Source organism: Dermacentor andersoni, unplaced genomic scaffold, assembly GCF_023375885.2.
Source record: "Dermacentor andersoni unplaced genomic scaffold, qqDerAnde1_hic_scaffold ctg00000039.1, whole genome shotgun sequence".
In the NCBI taxonomy this organism is placed as follows: Eukaryota; Metazoa; Arthropoda; class Arachnida; order Ixodida; family Ixodidae; genus Dermacentor; species Dermacentor andersoni.
The window spans coordinates 36,900,960-36,921,354 of record NW_027314752.1 but is presented as its reverse complement, the minus strand read 5'-3'; positions in this window follow the sequence as shown (position 1 = coordinate 36,921,354).

The window sequence follows — 20,395 nt, the reverse complement described above, 5'->3', positions numbered from 1 at the left end:
CGTTTGTGATATCGGTGATTCCGAAACAGTTCTTGTGTGATCGTGCCGCTATGAAGTTCTCTATAGAAATTCTTTTTTAAATCTATCTGCATGCACAGGCATGGAATCCAACAGCCCTTCGTAGTGTCGAGCAAACGTACGTCCTATGCTGTCATTGTCTGTCATTTCCCTCTCGTTATCTTCAATAAAATCTATATGGTTCCGCTGGTAGCGACTTTTCTGCAGTCCAATTGCTGCTTTTCTTGGACTTTCATCTACAGCCATCGCAACTACTATTGCTCTCACTAGCGCTCCGCGATAAGCTTATCATAAAGCCCCAGTTTCTGCTTGATGTTACACATATCTTCGGCATACACACTGGGTTTTCGAGTTCAAGCGCTGTTAGCTTTCAAGAGTCGTCTTAAGAGCTCTCTATTTCTTTTTGGCTTCAAACAATAAAATGCTGGATCTTTCTATCGCTTTAATTTTTTCTTTCTTTCCTGAGAAATTCCCACTGCTCTCCTATTTTGTCAACACTATCCTGATGAGTACTCTCAATTTCGTGCATCGATGCTCAGTTGAATGATTCACCCTTAATAGATTCGAATACAGTTTCCATTGCTCCCATGAAAAAATACTGCTTTCTTTCATTGATCCTGCTTTACTTTCTACAAGGCAGTGATCAGTAAACGAAATCGGCTAAATGCCACCACTGCGATGCTTTGCGATCGTATCTACTGGCAGGTGCAGTCGGTCCAAGCCGGCGTGACTCCTGCCCTGAATACGTGTGTACTTCACAGCTCGGCAGCCCTCCAGGTACTCTGCAATATCCTCTACCTCATACTCTGCAACTTACTTGTGACAATACTTCACTGCTTGCGTCTTTAACCATTATACGATTTTACCGATCACTTGAATGCAAAACACAAATAAAATGCCCGACCAAAACAAGCTGCTTATCAATGCACATATACTCTCTTTGGTTAGAAAAGAAATTTACGTGTTCTTGTACAATACTTGGAGCATAAACACATATACCACGGCATGTAATGTCACTATAGGTGGAATCGCAAAGCACAAATATACGAGAAAAAAATGAAGAAACATTTCTCCAGCCAGTCCTGGATTATTTTTAAGATCGAGGACGCACCCTCCGGACCTGCATAGCGTGGCGAACAACAGCGTAATACCATGAACCTCAGCAGCAGGTTCGCAGTCTCCTCCTCCCCTTCCACTTTTCAGTTATCTATAGCTCTTTGTACTACCGTTTGTGATATCGGCGATTAGAAAACTATTACCTTGTCATCGGGCAGCCGTGTCGTTCTCTCAAGAAATTTTTCTTTAAAAGTTTAAAACAGCGCTTTGTAGTGTCGAGGAAACCTCCTGCACAGCCAAGACTTCAAGATCCTCTTCTAATAATAATAGCTACAGTTCACTGTTTTTTTCTAGAAGCCAGACCTCTAGCGTTTAGAGTGGCGAGTGTAAGTTGGGTGTGAGAGGCCATCATTGATTTGTGGAGACAGTAAGCCCGGAGCATGGCACTTACCTTGCACGTCTAGCTCAATGCTAGATGCCTACGTGAACGCCCAGTGGGCAGGTCTCCCCACATTGCAAAAGCGGCTTGTCGACAACTTTTTATCCGTCGTGCCGCCAAGACTTGTGCTCAGGTTCATGGGCCTACCCGTTGCGGCCTTTGCAGGCGGTCCCTCCATGCATCGCGCACCGAACTTCCCTTCTTGGCTTGGGGTGTCTTCCAGGGAGCTTTTAACCGCCGAGCCGACGCCAGTACTCCAAGAGACACCGCTGGCCTTCAGTGACAGGTTTGTGAGCGTACCCGTTGGTGTCTTAGGTGATTCCTCCATTCTTCACACGCCCACTTTGTTCTCTTGCTTTGCAGCGTCTTCCAGGGACCTTTTGTACGCCGAGTACTCCGAGCGACACCGCTGGCGTTCGGTGACAGGTTCGTGAGCGTACCCATTGGTGCCTTCTCAGGTGGTCCCTCCATGCTTGGCGTGCCGACCTTGCCTTGGTTTGCCGCGTCTTCCAGGGACCTTTCAACCGCGGAGCCGATGCCAGTACTCCAAGAGACGCCACTGGCGTTCGGTGCCAGGTTCGTGAGCGTACCCATTGGAGTCTCACGAATCGGCTACGCAGCGCCGTACCTGCATCTCCTCAAGAGGGACGTCTTACAACTTGACGTGATAATTATGAAAGCCACGAAGCAGGCCCTGGGTATTCCCATAAATTGATCCACGGCAAAATCACTTCAAATTGTAGTCCGCAACACAGTAGCCGAGCTCATAGAAGCCCACCTATCCGATCAAAGGGTACGCCTTAGCCAGACCAAGGCGGGCCGAAGCGTCCTCCGCAACATAGGATGGCAAGAATCGCACTACACCCGCCACGGCTAATTACCTGAAAAGTTGAGTGTGAAGCTGGAATGCAAATTACTACCGCGCAACATGAACCCCACAAGGCAGGCCGGACGACGCGATGCCCGGGCAAGAGCCATCTCCAGGACCCTGGAGGAAGAGGACACAGACCTATATACAGACGCCTCTCTATTCAAAGGCTCCTCGAGAGCAACAGCCATAGTCACCGGGCTAGAAAATGTGGTCACCTGAGCATCAATGTACACTCCGTCTTCGGACGAAGCAGAAGAAGCGGCGATAGCTCTCGCACTCCTGCAACCTAACGTCACCAAGATCGTCGCGGACTCACAAGATGCCTATAAAAACTGCAGATATGGCTGGGTGTCCCTTGCGGCATTAAAAATCCTCGGAAAGGCTACGCCTCCTAAACAAACAATCGAATTAGTTTGGGTCATGGCTCACTCTTCAGTTGAGGGCAACGAATATGCTACACAACAGGCCCGAGCGCTCAACTCCCGGACCACCGAGGAAGAGGTAAGGGGATGGTAACCCATCACAAATTACATAGATATAGTCAAATATTACAGGGACGGCAGGAACACATTCCCGCACCCCCACCACTCCTTGACCAGAGCCGAACAATCAATATACAGGCACATCCAGGCAGGATACATTCTCCACCCCTGCCTCCTGAACGAAATATACTCAGAAAGATACAAGAACACATGTCCTCATTGCAATGCACTAGGCACCCTTCGGCACGTCATAGGAGAGTGCAATTTTTCCATAGACCAACCCCCACCTAAACCCATAGCTAACCCCTCTGCTGTCCCCACCCTTTAAGAACGATGGGAGATCATGCCGTCCAGCCTCGTGCTGCAAGACCAGCTCCGGTGACCCACAGGGGCCAGGCGGTCCTGGAAGCATATGGAGCACGTGAAGAGGGAGCCACCTCATCAGACGCTTAACGCGTTGGATTTCATAATGGACCAGTGAAGTTGTTTCTCTCTCTCTCTCTCTTTACCCAGGCGGTTCCTCCTTGCTTTGCGCGCCGACCTTGACTTCTTGCTTGCGGCGTCTTCCAGGGATTTTTTAACGCGATAGCGTTAAGGAGCTCGTGTCGCAGAAAAGCCGGTGTCGTCGGCGTCGGCGTGGGCGGCGTTGGCCGTGAGCGATAAATCCCAGCAGGCACTTCATGAATAAAAAACAACTTGCAAGATGGGCTGGGTGGGAATCGAACCAGGGTCTCCGGAGTGTGAGACGGAGACGTTACCACTCAGCCACGAGTTCGATGCTTCAAAGCGGTACAAAAGCGCCTCTAGTGAACGCGGTGTTGCCTTAGAAACGAGCTGTTTCTAAGGCTCAGGCGTGCGTCGCTTGCTCAGGCGCACATTTCGTTGTCGTGCCGAACGCTGCGTTGCTCGACGCTCACCGCGTCCGATGCGGGGCGCGTAGTCGCTGCGCCGTAGCGCGTCTTACACCCCTTGGCGGGTCGACGGGAACGCTGTCGCGTTCCACTCTTGAAGGCGAAGCTTAACCGTCCTCCAATTTTTAACCGCCGAGCCGACGCCAGTACTCCGAAAGACGCCGCTGGCGTTCAGTGAAAGGTTCGTGAGCATACCCCTTGGTGTCTTAGGCGGCCTCTCCATGCTTCAAGCGCCGACCTTATCTTCTTGGCTTGGGGTGTCTTCCGTGTGTGTAGTGATTTTTTGAAGGAGAGGAAGAGAGAAGTGCAGTGCCGTAACTGTCTCTCAGAGGAGGACACCTCAACAGCACTGCACAGGGAAAGGGGAGTGGGGAGAAAAAGATCAGGGCGAGAAGAAAAGGAGGGCGGAAAAAAAAAGGTTGAAGAAGCAATGCGGGGCTTACAGCCGCGCCCTCAGCTGCGTGTCATAACAAAAGTCAAGTAGGGCAGGGAGCACTTTCTTGACAATGGAAGGGTGGGCTGCCGGAAAGAGAAGTGCTCCCTCCGAGTCACAGGGCAGTCCCACACGACGGTATGATGCAAAGAGCGCAGTGCGCTCAACATCGAAGGCCGGGCAGCGGAGCAGAAGGTGCTCAAGCGTCTCCTCCTCGCCGCAATCCAAGCACGCGGGGCTGCCTCCTCCGTGCAGTCTGTGCATTCTGGCGGCCGTGGTGTAGCAGCCGATGCGCAGCCGAAGGAGGAACGAGCGGTCCCAGCGGGAGAGACTCGCGCGGGGGAGGAGGCGAGGGGGCGTACCTGCAGCAACGCGTGGATCCGGGTGCTGCGCGCGGAGGATGCGCAGTATCGCCGTCTTGGCCACGTCGAAACGGGTGACAGAGCTGGCGAGGGGGAAACGAGTCGAAAGAGCTTGCTTCGCGAGGGCGTCGGCCGCTTCATTCCCAGGCAGGCCGATGTGCGCGGGGACCCACTGCAATGCCAAATCGCAGCCCTGATTTACGAGATGGCGCAGTTTTGATCCCACGCGCTGCACAAGCGGAAGACCGGCATAGTCCTTCCTCAGCATGCACAGAGCCGCACGCGAGTCCGACAGTATCGCGGTAGACGAGACACCGCACTGCTGAAGAAGTAGGTCAGCCGCGAGGTCAATCGCCGCGAGTTCGGCGACTGTCGACGAGGCAGGAAAACGAAGGCGGCACTGTCGAGACGCAGAAATGTCCGGTGCCGTGCACGCGACAGCGGCGGAACCGTCACTGGACACGGATCCGTCAGTGTACACTAGGAGTCGGTCGCGTAGATGTTCGAAGATCAATGCAGCCGTCTCCTGCTGCATGGCACACAGTGCTGCTTGTCGCTTGCTCTTGACGCCCGGGACGGTGATGTTTACGTCGAGGAGCGGGGAGGCGTGCGGCGAAGGCGGCAGGGGGAGGAGTTGAGGCAAAGAGGCGATGCGAGTGCTGAACTCGGTGGCACGCTGGCCCATGCCCGAGCCCTGGAGGTTGTGGAGGCGGCACACGAGACGCTGACCCTGTGGCGACCGTTGCAGACGCTCGATGTGGTGAAGCGCTTGTTTCCGAGCGCGAAGTGAGGGCGGCCAGCTTCCCGCTTCGGCGAGAGTTGCCCCCACTTGCGAGAAGCGGGGAAGCGCGTACATTTGGCGAACTGCGGTGCGGTGCTCGAAGTCGACGGCCTTCCAGTTGGCTGCACTGGCGTTGGTGAGTGGGAGCGCGTAGAGCGCTCGCGACGTTGCGATCGAGTTGTAAACTCGGAGCGCAAGATGCGGTGTGCAGCCGCGGCCTCGGGCGAGCAGGGAGCGTGCGGCGCCTGCGACTTTCCTGGAGTCCCTGCAGAGTTGTGTGGTGGCCGCGTTAAAGTTGAGGCGGCAGTCGATGTGGAGGCCGAGGTATCGGACTTTTCTCTGCCACGGGAGGGGGCTTCCGCGCAGCGAGAGAGTTGGCACTTCGAAGCGTGCACGGCTCGCACGGGGGTGAATTAGTAGCGCCTCGGTTTTTGACGCCGAGAGCTGAAGCCCTATACTGCCGAGATATTCGTCCACGGCGTTGATCGCCGACTGAAGTGATTGACGCACTTGGTAGCCATGGTCCGTGGGCCCGCACGCAAAAAGAGCGATGTCATCAGCGTAAATCGCCACACGGACTTCGAAGGCTGTCAGCTTCGGGATGAAATCAGGGAGCCTTGCCAGCGCCAAGTTGAAGAGGAAAGGGCTGAGGACACTGCCCTGAGGAACACCAGAGGTCACGCTACGGGGGGCGCTGAGCGCGTCACCCACGCGCACTCTGAGCGTTCGGTCGTTAAGAAAGGCCGAGACATAGTCCAGTAGGCGGCCGGTGATACGCAGCTCGCGAAGCGCTTCAATGATGGTGCCGTGCGGGAGGCCGTCGAACGCGCGTTCCACATCGAGTAGCACCAGGTATCCGGCTTCGTGGCGGCTTGCCGCGTCCTCGAGCGTAGCCACAACGTCCGCGATGGAATCAGCTGTCGAGCGCAGTCGGCGGAAGCCGCTTTGTTCAGGGGCAAAGGCGTCTAGGGCGGAGGCAATCCATTCAAGGCGGTGCAAAGCCATGGACTCCATTGTTTTGCCGGGTACCGAGGTTAGCGATACTGGGCGATAGGAGTTGATGTTCGAGGCTGGTTTGTCGCGCTTGAGAATGGGGACGACGATCGCCTCCTTCCAGTCGGCAGGAATGATGCCGCTGCGCCAGACCGAGTTGAAGACCTCGAGAAGTGACGGAAGCTGAGCTGCGTCAATGTTCCTCAGGACTTGATGAGTAACGCCGTCGGAACCTGGAGCGGAGCGACGTTTGCGTCTGTTCAAGACGATGCGCAACTCGTTGAGCGTGAACTCAGCAGAACACAGCACTTCTACATGCTCCAGAATTGCGCTCGTTGGGAAATAGCGCATAGGAGCGAGGCGTTCAACCATGTTGTGTGGCGGAAGTTCGACGGCGGCTGTGACAGGGCACACAGACGGCGGAGCGAACGTATCCGCGAAGAGTTCGGCTAATTGCTCGGCACTCAAGTCCCGGGCCACTGCGATGGAGAGTGCAGGGTGGCGGGGGATCTTGGGACTAAGTAGGGCGGCGAGAATGCGCCAGGGGCGTGCTTTGTCGCGAGTGTCCTCCAAGGAGAGGCAGAGACTCTGCCAGCTCTGGTTGCGACGCTGCCTGGCATGACGACGGCACGCGGCATCAAGGCGGTTGTAAATTGTCCAGTGCTCCACCTTGTCGCTTTTAATGGCGCGGCGTTCAGCGCGTCGGCGTGCCGCGCGTAAGTTCAGAAGTTTGATGTCGGGCGCCGGCGTTCCAGCGGGCACCGTACATGACTTGGTCGCAGCGACAACGCACCTCGAAATGTGCGTGAGGAAGTCAGTGTTCGCCGGAGGGGGCGTGGCACAGAGCGTCCTGAACAGAGACCAGTCGGTGATGCGATAGGTACAGGTCCGGTCGCGGCTCAGACCGAGCGGGTCAAGCGAGATCGGATAATGATCCGACCCCTGAGTGTCAGGGCTGCGTACCCACTCATAGTGGCACCGTTCGCTAACCAGCGATAAGTCTATCACACTCCCGCGCACCTTCCGACGCACGAAAGTGGGACTGCCGGTGTTGATAATCAGCAGACCAGAGGAGTGGATTGAGTTCAGCAGGTTCCTGCCATTAGGCTCACAGCGGCTGCTGCCCCATGCCGTGTGGTGAGAGTTAAAGTCGCCGCACACAACACAGTCACCGTTGATGCGCGCGGTAAGGCTCTCCACGAAAGACGTATCCCATCGCTGCACAGGTTGCACGTACACGCTGGCGACACAAGTGTCGGCCCCCCCAACGCGCACAGTCACAGCCACACACTCTACGGAGGTGGGAACGATGTCGGCAACATGAACGACGGCTTGGGCAAGGCGCGCACGGACGTAAACAGACGCACGGGAACGACCGGGTGGATGGAGTGGATCACAGCACTGCACGTTGGCGCAAGTCTGTAACTCGCAGGTGGTCGCACTGTGGTATCCCACGAATCCCGGAAGGTTGCACTCCCCGTCGCGCGTGTATGTCTCTTGCAACGCGAGCACGTCGTACTCGTGTAGGAGTAGGTGTTCGGATAGTTCGGCGTGTCGCCGGCGCAGCGAGCGCACGTTCCATTGCAGGATGCGCGGCCGACGTTTGGCTGGGCGACTAGCCATGGTGATTGTGTCGCTGTTGACATGCCACTGCCTGCAGACAGATGGCCCGGAGCGGATGGTCAGCTGGCAGCATGGTGCTGACTGCTTGCATGGTGAGCAGCAGATTTTCTACCAGCTGATCCATAGTAGTTTGGGCGGATGGAGCAGCAGTATCGTGCGTCTGCTGGCGTTGAGAGGCACGAGGGGCTGGTACCGGATGCCTGGGTGCAGGGCTGGGGCCCTTCAACACGCTTGCATAGGACCGCGCCGGAGATGAGGAGGGCTGGTGTGGCTGCTTTTCCTCCCGGACTGCTGCCCTGACAGCACGCCTCGACAATGCCGAGGTGGAGGAAGCCATGATGGTGGCCACCTCCCGTTCTTCCTGCCATTTGGGGCAGGCGGGAGTGTCGGCCCTATGGGGGCCTCCGCAGTTCCTGCAGCGGACTTTCTGGCAGGAGGCGCCCTCCGCGTGGCTCTTGCCGCATGAGATGCAGTCGGTCGGCCATCTGCAGGACTCCAGCACGTGCCCGAAGCGGCCACACTGCCGACATTGCACCGGACGGGGCCTGGCAGGCCTCACCCTGAACCCGAGCTTGAAAAGGCGCACGTGTTCAGGGGGGACCGGTCCCGCGAATCGGATGGTGATGGTGCTCTCCTCCCTCGTTGCCGAGAGCACGGGAACGCTCGACTCGATAGCTCCCAGCAGGTCCGTGTCCGCGGGTAACCCGACTACCCCGTGCAGGAAGCCGGTGCTCTTGCCGCGCTCGGCTGGCAGTCGGGCAGTCACTGGGATTCCGTGCAGATCAGTGACTGCCAGCAGCTGCTGCAGGCACTCCCGAGTGGTAGTATCGGCTGCCACGATGTTGCGTTTATGGTTAACGCGAACCACTGCAACACCGGGTCGCGAAGAGAGGGTTGCAGCGAGTGAGAGGCGCGGTGCTCCTCGGAAGGTTCCACCGGGCGCCGAGGGACGGAAGAGCACCGTACCGACGACCGCAGGGTCAACCGGGAGTGCAGCAGTCTCCAGGGCTCGTGCACGCCGCCGGTCCCTCTTTGACTGCACCAGCGTGAAGTCGTACGTGGTAGATTCGCGGGCGGATGGTGTTGCTCTCTCTACTGCGGTTGTAGGCGCGCTGGGCGTGACCAGAGTAGCGGGTGGGCGCCGCGAGTCGTCCGTTGCCCCGGGAGACGAACGGGAAACATGGGCAGGCTCCTTCCTCTTCTGCTTCTTCTTTTTCCCCTTTGGCTTCGGCCGCGAAGAAGGCTGGCATGGTGGGTCCTTCAGAAACCGCGCCGCGGGGTTATCAGGGCCCTGATGTGAAGAAACAGTGGGCGTTGCGTCCGTCAACTCCATCGCGTCGGCAGCGTTTTCGTTTGCAGCTGGTTCGCTAGCAGACGCTGCAGGGGACGCGCCGCCACCAGGAGCAGACGGCGCGTCGAGGATGGTGCCGGGCGCGCCCTTGCTCGGAGGGGACGCGGAGGAGGCGGCTGTAGACTCGGCGGGATGTCGAGAGGTGGCGCTCGCCCTTTTTGGAGGGCCTCCGTCTTGGGTGGCAGGCGGAGAGGAGGTGGCGGCTGTTTCGCCCGAGTGTGGGGAAATGGCGCTGCCGTGGTCCGGTTGCTGCACGTGGCAGCTGGCTGCCGTGTGCTGCTCCGGGCTGGGGGGAGAGGTCGACGGCTGCTTACGTCGCCCGGTTGGCTCCTCGTCCTCGCTCTCCGTCTCGCGGGCGCGTTTCCTGGAGCTGGACATATCCATGTCCTCGTCATCGGAAGGGGGGAGCGGGACCGAAGCATGGGGCTCCTGTACTGGGGGGCCGTCCTGGAGAGGCTTCGAAGCGGTAGTACGCAGGGGGGGATCCACAGGGAGATCGATGGTGGTGGCCCGTTGACTGAGCCACTGGCCCAGCATACGAGTGGCACGAAGTTCCAGGTCCTCCCTTGCCCGGAGTTCGTCGAGGGATGCAGGGCCGAGTGTCACCAGGCTCAAACTGGCATGGCGACGGTGGCGAACGCGTGGCGGGCGTTCACCGGGCGAAGCGAAAACCATCTTGGCCCGAGACTTCAGAACGGCACGCAGCCTAGCATATCTTCCGCGAAACGACCCTCGGGCGTTGGACGCGTCGGCTTCGGCTCACAGTGCACGTGCAACGCTTGTTGCTCGTGCGGCATCGAGCGGTGTCGGACTCCTTTCACGCGCCGTGTGCCTGCTGCACGTGCGACAGGTGCTCTCCCCGGCGGATGGCCGTGGTCTCGCGAGGCGTTAGGCGTAGCAAGGCTTGGGGTGGTCGGCGAAGAGGAAGCTCGAAATCTTGACCAAAACGCACTCACATTTAATGTAGGTGGTATCCGCTGGTTCCTTGAATCTTGCCGATTCTATCGGTGCAAAATGAAAGGGGTTGGCGGCCTTTCTTGTAGAAATGAGCGCAGGACGCAGGAGCCCATGTGAGGCACGTCAGTACTCCTTGTTTCTTAGTGGCACTCGCACCTCGGCGTTGATGTTCGTTAGGTTAAGCGAGCGAACGTCTTTCCCCTGGCACGATATGCGGGCGAGGAGCGAGGGAGGTGTCTTCCGGGGACCTTTTGCCCGCCGAACCAACGCCAGTATCCTAAGAGACACCGCTGGCGCTCGTTGATAGGTTCGTGAGCATACCCGTTGGTGTCTTCTCGGGCGGCCCCTACATGCTCCGCGCGTCCACCATGTCTTCTTAGCTTGCGGCGTCTTCTAGTGGTCCTTTAACTGCATAGCGACGCCATTGCTCCTAGAGACGTCGCTGGCGTTAGGTGACACACTGGCAGCGTCAATGTCCGCACTGGCACTACGAGGAACGCTTTTCGCGGCCTGGTAGACGTTACTGCCGACGCTCTGGCTACTTCACAACTTGTATGTTTTGCCGAATCGTCTGTTTCGTCAGCCGGTTTTGCCGTAGGGTGCGGCGGGCTGTAGACTGCTTCTCAATGGATCTTCACATGCTGCAGATGAGGTATCGCAATGTAGCCCAGTTGTGGTCACATTTCCATTACATTTCGCTGCGACCTCTGCCTCTGTCACGTCCATATTATGCACCGTTGAATCCTAACTATCAGCTGTCCCCGTTACTGCGGCGTAGGAAAGGATGCACTCAGCATCGACTTGACCAAAACGCTGGCAGTGTGAGCACCGTGCCACCTTGCGCTCGCGATATAGCATATCCCTAAGCATGGCACCGAAAGCACTGCCAATTGGCACTGCATAGGCCGAGCATGTGCAACCAGCAGGGCTAGTTCCCCGGTGACGCGGATCCGGTGTGGCAGGTCGTCAACTTTGGATCAACCTTGGGCTTCGTGAGCACATTCCGGTTTGTCCATCCTATCTCGTTCACTCCCTCCACTTACCGCCATATTCATAAATGTATCTTAATTTCAAGCTCAGGCTTGTGATGATTTAAATGACGCCTGGCATTAACGTGCGCAAAGACGCTCACTGCGTTTCCTTCGGCATGTTCATGATAGGCGCCACTTAGATCAAGTCAAACATGGGCTTCAACATAAGTTGCATTTCTGAATACGGGGGTTAGTCACCTGTCCAGACGCCACCACCGCCGTGCGCGTGTCATCGTCTGCCACTCCGTGTAGTAATCAATGAATCCGGATCCTAACCTGGTGCTCCTGCAGATCGATGACGAGATAACGTCGCCACTTGGCCTGAAAGTATTTCAGTCCAGCCAGCTGCTTCATCGCCCCGGCGTTCTTTATTGTCACGGCCCACACGTGGTTGATGTGGTAGGCGGCCATAGCCTCAGCGTCAGGGAGCGGCCATTCCTTGTTCTGAGCGTCTCGAAAATCCTCGACCCTTAAGGGGTGCACTCGAACATCTCCTTGCAAAACACTGTGTTCGAAATGGCACGTGCTAGTGGAAAATGTGGCGAAAATTTTCTAAGTCCTCGTCGACTTCAGGTACAATCCTGCTTACGCAGTGTGAGTGCGCCGCTCAAACCTCCCGTGAAGAGGCCTACATTCCGCGTCCGCTCCCCTTGGTGCCTGAATAGGAAGTGTACGCCACGGATGCATGCATCGACATGCGACACAATACGTGCTTATGTAGTCATCACGCGCAATCCATTGCTTTGAGGCGCTTAGCGCGTTTCGACTTGGCCACCTAGACAAGCTGAATTGTCGCATTGAGTAGTGATTGTACGTCTTCGCACTGTTTTCTTCACTTCGAAAAGAATAGATACATCTGTAATTAGGAGAAGAAGAAGAGGTGGCCGAAGAAGGTAGATGCACTTCACGTCGGCTCCGTCTTCGTTCAATGATTTCGCAGGGAAGTCACCGAAAATCACCGAGTTCTTGCTACCATCTCACGCAGCAAGTTACCAAGATTCTGTCGATACCAACTTCAAGGTGGGAATCACATTTTTCGAACTTCTACGCGAAATTTTCGTCTGCCACACCGGCAGCCGCGGTGGTGGCTGCCGCGAGCCTAGGCCTATAGGCGCCCCCGCAAAAAGTACACGTGGCGCGCGCCCACGCTCGCTCGCAGACGGAAGAAATGGAGGTTCTCGTGCAAGGGGTGAACATTTCCCAAGAAGAATTTGAGGCCGGCACGGGCTGGAGTACCGTCGGCTCGAAAAAGCAAGCCGTTGAGAGATCCAATACGAGCAGTTTCGGCGCCCACCTCGGCACCGGCGGAAGGAAGAAGCGCGAGCAGAAACTGAAACAGCAGTTAATCAAGGCCAGCCGCATGCCATATCTACCGAAGGGTGATTTCAAGATTATCATCCGCCCAAAGGGAGGCCTCAAGATTGGCGAATTAGGAGCGGCCCGAGTAGCTTCGTGCGTCTACCAAGCTGCTGGCATACCCGGGGAGCACAGGGAAGACGACACCGTGTGCCTCAACGTACAACAGAACATCATCGTAGTGAGTACCCCCAGTGAAGCCAACGCAGACAGATACCAAAGAGTCGAGCGCCTCGTGGTCAACGGCCAGGCCTATCAGACCAACGCATATGAATCGGCACCCGACTTAACTTCCAAAGGAGTCATCAGGGGTATACCTCTCGAAGATTCGCCCCGGGACATCACCGCCCAGGTCGTTACCCCCAAGAATCCTACGGCAATCGCTGCGAAACGACTCAGCAATACCACCACGGTTATCGTGCTGTTTTCCGGACTGAAAGTTCCCTCCTTCGTCCGCTACGGAGGCGCTCTCATCAGGTGCGCGTTGTACAGAAAACAACTTGACCTGTGCTTCCAATGCGGCAGACTGGGCCACCGCATGGACGTGTGCCCCAGTCCGCAGGACCGCATCTGTAGAGGCTGCGGTACGGCCAACCCAGGTCTCGACCACCAGTGCAACCCCCTTTGCCAACTTTGCGGGGGTGAGCACTTAACGGCCGATAAGAATTGCAAGGCTCGCTTCAAGACGCCATATATAGTCAAGAGACGACGCTGGGAAAGACAACGACAACAGGAAGAATTTCTAGCATCGGAGGCTACGAGGGAATCTGTTGGACGCCCTTCCCGAGATACCAGGCCCCGTTCACGCTCGAGGGCCCGCTCGAGAACCAGAAAGTCCAGATCACGGAGCCGCACACCCGGACCGGCCCGAACCAGATCCAGGAGCCGTACGCGTTCGCGTTCCCGCAGCAGCGGAGGCGGCCCGGCGGTAGAAGAGGCCACCAACAAGGTGAGCTGGGCAGACGCGGTCAAAGGCTCGTCGCGCCGCGGCGGAACTGAGGAGACTGCAGCTTCTAAAGAAATAGCAGAAATGAGACGGGAAAATGCGCAGTTGAGAGAATTAATCTCACACCTCACGAGAGAAATCCAGGAACTTAAGAATAGTCGAAGGGTGGACATATCTCCCCGTCTGAGTACTTGTAGTGCAGGTGCAGCTGCGGTAACTCCTAATAATAGCATGGAGGAGGACGACAACCCTCCGCCACCTAAGAGAAAGGCTCCAGCCGTTAGCAGCCAAACCGGATCACAACTGGCAGACCTAGGACAGAAATTAACAGAAATGCAAAATGTACTCAAAGAACAAGCGGAAGCCGTCGGCAACCTCACGCTGGCGGTCTCGACCATAATGTCGAGAATTGACAAATTCGAAAGCAACGTGGCCAACCTAAGTCTTAGAGTAGCCAAGCTGCAGCCAGTAACCACCGCAGGGGCCCCCATAATTGGGGTCGCATCTAATCAATTCCACGACACCCCTGTAAACAACGCAGGAGCATCTGGGGTTCTTCAGACCTCCAGCCCTCGACCAGACCAAAATAGGCAAGCACGGTAAAAGAGGCGCGCTGACGATATGGCAGTGGAATTGCAGGAGTTACGCCGCAAAAAAAGCGGTCCTGCAACAACACCTTAAAAGCAAATCGAAACCCGATGTAATAATGTTACAAGAGACACACGAATTAGCAAAACTACCCGGTTACCAAGCCATCGGTCCCCCCTCCGGGGAGAACCAAGCGGTAACTACTTTGGTCAGGAAAGGCTTAGTGGTCGTTCGTCACGACCTTAAGGTAGCGCAGATTGAACAAGTATTCGTAGAAATTATACCTAAAAGCAAGAGCCAAAGCAGCACGTTTATCCTCAATCTATACAGCAAGCCAGCGCACATACGACAGCGCTTTCTAACCCTTTTTAGGAAGGCCACTGACATCGCGGGCACCCATCCCCTACTAATAGGGGGAGATTTCAACGCCCCGCATGGTGCGTGGGGCTATGCCTATACGAGAGCCAAAGGCAAGGCTTTATGGCAGGATATACAGGAAACAGGCCTGACCCTCATCACCGACCCCAGCTCCCCCACCAGAATGGGAACAGGGCTGACAAGAGACACCACGCCCGATCTAACATTAGTGAAGAACGCAAGAGGAGCGAGTTGGAATAACACGTTCGAAGACCTTGGTAGTGACCACAGAATTCTCGAAACGAAATTATTGGAGAATATAAAAGTCGAACCCAACAAAACCTTCAAATGGACGGACTGGGACCAGTTCCGCAAGAATCGAACCGGAATGACGCACGCGCCCATCACAGACATTCAACAATGGGCCGAACAAGTGATGGCTGACGTCAATGAAGTTACAAAGACCGTGACGCCAGAACTTCCCGTCGAGAAGATCGACAGCCGCCTGGTGCACATGTGGGAGGCCAAACGATCGCTTCAAGCCAGGTGGCAGAAACAAAGACACAATAGGAAGTTGAGGAAACGCATAGCATTACTCAACAAACAAATAGAAGAACACTGCAAAACTCTTAGTAAACAACAATGGGATGAGATCTGCAATGAGATGGACGGACGGATTGGCACCGGTCACACATGGCGCCTGCTCCGACACCTGCTAGACCCGACCAAGACCAAGGCAACACATCGGGAAACCATGCGCAAGCTAGTACACACGCACACCAAGAACGAGGAAGAAATCCTTTCCGAACTCTGCGACAGATACGCCCCGCACAGCCCGACTATTCAACACGGGGAATACACGGGAAATCCCAATTTCTCTCTGGACAGAGACTTTGGCGAGGCGGAAATCCGGGCCGCTTTGCAAAAGCTCAACAGCAAGTCGGCCCCGGGACCGGACGGCGTAACTAATAAGACCCTTCGTAACTTGGACGACGAGACCATCTCCGAACTGACCAAGTACATCAACGATTGCTGGACCCGAGGATGCATCCCTGACCAGTGGAAAAGAGCAAAAATGGTGCTCATCCCCAAACCAGGGAAACCCCCAGATCTGGCCAACCTTCGACCAATATCCCTTACGTCGTGCGTCGGCAAGTTGATGGAGCACGCCTTCCTCACCCGTATCAACGCACACTTGGACGACGTGGAAGCGTATCCAGACACCATGCTCGGATTTCGAGCTCATCTCTCCACGCAGGATGCAATGTTGCAAATCAAGCACCAGATACTCGACAACAAGACAAGAGGTACCAGGGCCATTCTAGGATTAGACCTCAAGAAAGCCTTCGATAATGTAGCTCACGCAGCCATACTACGCAGCATTGCCGCACTCAATCTAGGAAACCGAGCGTACAGCTATGTGAAGGATTTCCTCACAAACAGGAAAGTCTCCTTAACGCTGGGCAAACTCGCATCCGAAGACAGGAACATAGGCAGCGTCGGCACCCCGCAAGGCTCGGTCATCTCGCCGATGCTCTTTAATCTCATTATGATCGGCCTCCCCGAGCGCCTCAACGCCATCGAGGGAGTGCATCACACAATATACGCGGACGACGTTACGATCTGGGTGTCCGAGGGAAGCGACGGAGAAATCGAACAGCGATTACAGACCGCGGTCGAGGTGGTGGAGGAGTACCTCGTCGGAACCGGTCTCGTCTGCTCGCCAGAAAAATCGGAACTCCTCCTCTACCGCCCGACGCTTAGGGGAAGACCCCCCAAGGCTTACATCCAGCATGCTGCATACGAAGAAATTTGCATACGCACCAAAGACGGACAAGAAATACCCAGGGTGAAGCAGATTAAGGTGCTCGGATTTATCATAGAATCGAACGGCAACAACGGAGAAACGGTCAGGCATTTGGAGACTAAGATCACGAACACGATGAGGCTTATCAGAAGAATCACCAACAGACATCAGGGTATGAGGGAGGCCAACGTCGTCAGACTCATACACTCCTTCATTATTAGCCACATTACCTATGTGGCCGCCTACCACAACTGGTACGCGGCCGAATATGCCAAACTGAACACCCTCATTAGAAGAGCACACAAGATGGCACTGGGCCTTCCAGACAGCACCAGCACGGAACTGCTGCTACAGCTGGGCGTCCACAACACGCTTGAAGAGTTAATTGAAGCACAACAAATCTCGCAACTCGAAAGACTAGCGAAGACACGAACGGGCAGGAGTATCCTGGACAAACTCGGGATAAGTTATCACAAGCAGCACGGCGACAAGACATCCCTTCCAAGCACGATCAGGGAAAAGCTGCAGGTGGCTAATATACCCAAGAACATGAGCCCCGAATTCAATCAGGGTCGAAGAGAGAGTAGAGCCAAGGCTTTACTCAAAGCCTTCGGTAGGGACAAGGAAGCGCTGTTCGTAGACGCGGCAGAATACGAGGATCGACGTGCTTTTGCAGTGGCCGTCCTTAATACCGAGAAACAATTGGTCAGTTGTTGTAGCATAGGTGTAAAAAACCCCGAGGTAGCGGAAGAGGTGGCGATAGCCCTAGCCATCGTTAACCCCAGTTGCAGATATGTACTCAGTGACTCGCAGACGGCGGTCAGAAACTATGCACAAGGCAGAATTTCGCCGAAGGCTGAGGCTATACTTAAAGCCAACGCGCACTATGTCACCTCCGAGGAGACGGAGGAACGACACATTATATGGTTCCCGGCTCACACGTCCCCCGACACCCCCGTACCCAACCTCAACGAGGAGGTCCACCGCGTAGCGCGAGGTCTCACGTTCCGCGCCCGCGAAGAAGGAACCTCTCTTGGGGTTGGAAATCCAACGGAGGCATGGACAGAGAGGGACAGAATGACCAGATACTGTGATATTACAAAATTTTACCAAAACTCAAGGCGGGTTTATCCGCCCCCTAACCCCAAACTCGACAGGGCCCAAGCGGTAGACTGGCGGCAGCTACAAACAAAGACCTTCCCCAACCCCGTCCATCTCAGGAGGATATATCCGGACGTCTACTCAGATGATAACTGCAAGCTATGCAGTAGGGCTCACGCAACTCTTAGACACATTCTCTGGGAATGTGACGTTATATGCGAAGAAAATGCAGTTTCCCCAGATGAAGCTGCGGCGCGATGGACGGCCGCGTTGCGCAGCTCAAACCTCGAAAATCAACTATGGGCCATCCAGCAAGCCCGTGAGGCGGCGAGGAGACAGGATCTCCGGACCTCCTCGGGGGCGGCCTAGGCCCAGGCCACGAATTTGCCGGATTGTTAATAAAGTTGTTACCACCACCATCTGTAATTAGACGACAACGAAGTCATAGAAATCGTAATAAACAAAGCGACGGGAACGTCTCAATCCCCAAGCACGAATATTAGACAAATATACCAAAGGCAGAGTTGTCTCCATTAATTCTTGTAGACAACATTATGGTTGCTGCTACGGCAGACTGGTACACATGGCGCCACGGTAGTAGGCGCGCAGACCAGCGCGTGGCAGCGCGCAGCCGCCATGTGCTCACAATCCTTTAAAAATGCAGCCGACTGTTTCGAAATTTTCGGATAATTACTGCGTAACGGAACAATCGCATCTTACGAATCGAATTTTGCTGCTTCCATCATTTTGTTTTTCATGTTTTTGTTCATTACCCCTCTAATTTCATTTATTTGCACTACAGAAGCACGAATGCATCAATGAGTCCAGTTGGAAAATTAAGAAGAGAAAAATACAGTAACTAGCCACGTAATCAGAAACGTAATTAAGCGGTTTTTCAGCCATGACACTTTGCGTACGTACAAGTTTTGATATTTTCCAAGAAAATTGGTACACTAGCGCAAGAAAACCTTCGCAATCCTTACTTGAGTTGCAGAACTAAACTCCCCTACTCTGGCTTTATGTGCTTAATGACTGCTCGAGCAGCATGGTCGGCCATGATGAAGAACTGTTATAGAACGAAAACCACGTATGGGTGCGGGTGTCACGCACTTGATAAATTACACAGAAGGCAGACGAAGCTGCCAAATAACTCTAGCGACTGAAGTGATCGCCAAGGGTCAGTGCTGAAACAGCATAAGATCGCTCATGCCAGTGTCAAGGACGGAAATGTTTTTTTTTTCTTTATATGCTGAGATTGTCGAGTTTGAGTGCAAGAGACCTGTCCAAGCTATTCTCCATCTAACAAGTTTCCAGCACTGCCGAAAGTACGAGGCGCACGCACGCGATATCTCTGAGCAGCAATATACAGTTCCGGATGCACGTATCTGATTGGTGGCGGGATTATAAAGTCTTGTTTCTGCTTGCTACGTGATGCCCTACGGAGATACTTCACCTGCCAGAACCTTTGCGAATGCGCATGGTATACAGCGTATATCAGCAGCCTATGAGCACACGACGAGGTGCGTATGAACACATCTCGCGTTTCATTCGGCCTTCACATTCGCGATGGAGCCTTGCAGTTTCCACAATGCTGCAAACAACTTGCAAAGTATTGTTCGCCGCCGCCGACAAACATTGTCCCATTCCGTCAACAAGAATACGGCTTAGACCTAGGAAAAGTTGGTGCCACTAACAATGAATGATTAATAGCTGGGCAGAAAACCCGAGCAGTTCGGCACTCTATCATAGGAAACACAAAGCAAAAGTACAATGGTGTAACGAAAAAGAAAACCAACTAAAATCATATGAAAATGGAATAAATGGTACTCGGTGTTTCCATCAGAATTCAAGAGAGAAACAAAGTAAGTATCAAATTACCTCGACATCCCTTTTGTGTCAAAGAGGAAGTAGTGTATGGCAGGGCGAACACAGTTGATATTCAACTGAAACCGTAAGTCGAGGTCTCGAAAGAAAGGATAATTGCTGAGATGAGGGTGAGAGATGGCTGCAATGAAAAGCACAGATATCTGCCAGCCATTGTAATGTCACGTACAGGATGTTCATCTGCACGGAGGAGGGACTGGGAGATTGAAAGGCCTTAGGAGATTTCTACAGAGTGAGGTAGAAAGGGCAAAAGAAATGAAATATGGGCCAAATAGGTGGGGGTGTGCTAGTTCCAGGTACGACGATGTGAAAATCAACTTCGGTCATTCCAATGGGGGGGGGGGAGTACATAACGCACTTCGTGGAGCTTGTCAATCAAGCCACCGACCGTGACATAGGGAAGGAAGTTTAAAGCTGTGCGCTGCTTCAAAAAAGCGTGCCACTTAGAGTGCTTTTTCGAGTTTCCTGTGCTTTAGCGTAAGCGATACGCGCTTTTGGCATGAATGCCCAACGAGCTTACCTTCAGGCTCCATAGGTACCCGCCTAAAATGAGCATTCCGTCTCGGATGGACGTCCAGCCTCCAGTCCAGTTCAGTTAAAGAAACGCTATTAAAGAAACGCCACTCACACTGATGGCTCGGCCACTGGTCGGGTAGTGCTTTCGCTGCTGGTCGTCGTGTGGACCGGTCCACCCCGGCCGCGTTCGCGGCTAAGTACTTGCGCGAGGTAGGATGATTATGATGGCGATCGCGATTGTCCCTGAACTTGGCACGTACCCACCACTTTCATGAATGAACCAAGAATCAGAGTTGGGAACGCGCAGGTAGGTGCAAAAGGAAAACTAAAAGGCAGGGAAAACAGGCAGATCCAACGCAAGCAGCAGTAACAAGGGCAACAAAGATGCGTCAAGTGGCTATAGGGGGTGCATGTGATAACATTTTTAGATTGACATGATAGTTGTCCAGTTGGTAATGTTGATCGGCGTGTGGCAACAAACTGCCGTGAGGCGGCTCCTTGCCCGCTTGGCAATTTATATACTTTGCCGCAT